The sequence below is a fragment of the Arachis stenosperma genome, chromosome 10 (assembly GCF_014773155.1).
Source record: "Arachis stenosperma cultivar V10309 chromosome 10, arast.V10309.gnm1.PFL2, whole genome shotgun sequence".
Classification (NCBI taxonomy): domain Eukaryota; kingdom Viridiplantae; phylum Streptophyta; class Magnoliopsida; order Fabales; family Fabaceae; genus Arachis; species Arachis stenosperma.
Window position 1 is genome coordinate 64,893,500 of NC_080386.1, and position 1,497 is coordinate 64,894,996.

The following is a 1,497-nucleotide window of genomic DNA, read 5'->3' on the forward strand; positions in this document are numbered from 1 at the left end:
ACTTTAAAACAGAGAACAAAAACAAAAAAAATGCTTGATCTAGACTTCTCACCCACTTAATCATTGTTGATCTAATCAATCCCCGGCAACGGCGCCAAAAACTTGATGGTGTTTTTGCGAAAAACAAATTTTCCAACACACAAATCCAACCGGCAAGTGTACCGGGTCGCATCAAGTAATAATAACTCACAAGAGTGAGGTCGATCCCACAGGGATTGATGGATCAAGCAACTTTAGTGGGTGATTAGTTTAGTCAAGCTAACATTGAAGTGGAATTGAGTGAAGTTGTAGCCAACAGAAAGTAAATTTGCAGGAATTATAAAGTGCAGAAAGTAAATTGTATTGAAACTTAAAGAGCAAGAAATGTAAATTGCAAGAATCTTAAATGACAAGAAATATAAATTGCATTAAATGTAAAGAGGAGTGGGTGCTGGAAATTTAAAATTCAACAGGAAAGTGTAAATAGAAATCAAACAGAGAAGTAAAAGGTGCAAAATCATGCAACAGATCTAAACAGAAAATGGAAATTGCTTGAAGAATTCTAAACAGAAAAGCAGTGCTTAATTTGCAGCAATTTAAAAGAATGTTGAAGATCTCAGGGAATCAATGAGACTAGAGAACAAGTCTAGATCTCACTCCCTTCCTTGATCCAACAAGAGAGAAGTTGCAGAAAATTTAAAAGAACAGATTGCAGAAGAAGAAGATTTAAAACAGCAAATGAAAATTGAGTTATGCAGTAAGAGAACAAGATGAATCTCAAATCAGGAATGAAACAGAATTCCTTCCTTCCCAATCCAAAATTCCAAAACAGCAATAAAAACTATGAGAGAGCTCTCAAATCCTAATATTCCCTAGTGGGTCTCGCCTCCCTTTTTCTTTTTAATCGAGCTCTAATTGATGCCTTTATATAGGCTTTACAAAGTGAAAATGAAAATGAAATTAAAACAAAATAAAAATCCTAATCTAATTGATCCATGTGCCTTTGAGTCATGTTGAGTGGGCTTTGCTTGCTTTGGATTTGAGGGAAATGGGTCTTGGATGGCCTTGGTTCAATTGGTGAAGATTTGAGTTCAAAGGGAATTTGAATTGAATTTTGATTGAATTTGGCCCATGACACTCCCAGGAGGCTGCCCTGCCCTTGTGGAGGGCAGGGCAGAAAATGTTGCTTGCGCCCTTGGTGCGTGCGTGATGCGGGCTTGGTGTGTGAAGATGCTGCCCTGCCCTTGTGGAGGGCAGGGCAGAAAAATCTGGTGCGCCAGTTTGGTGCTTGTGCGTGCTGCTGGTGCTGCTGAAGGATGCCTTGGTGCGCCAGAATGGTGCGCCTGTGTGCACCACAAAATGCTGCCCTGCCCTTGCGGAGGGCAGGGCAATGTTTCCAAAAAATGAAGCTCCGCGTTCGATACTTGGTGGATGCACACGCTACTTCTTTTCCTTGGTTTATTTTTGCTTATTTTTGGCTCTTAAAGATGCCTCTCGTTCCTGCCTCAATTGTTCGCC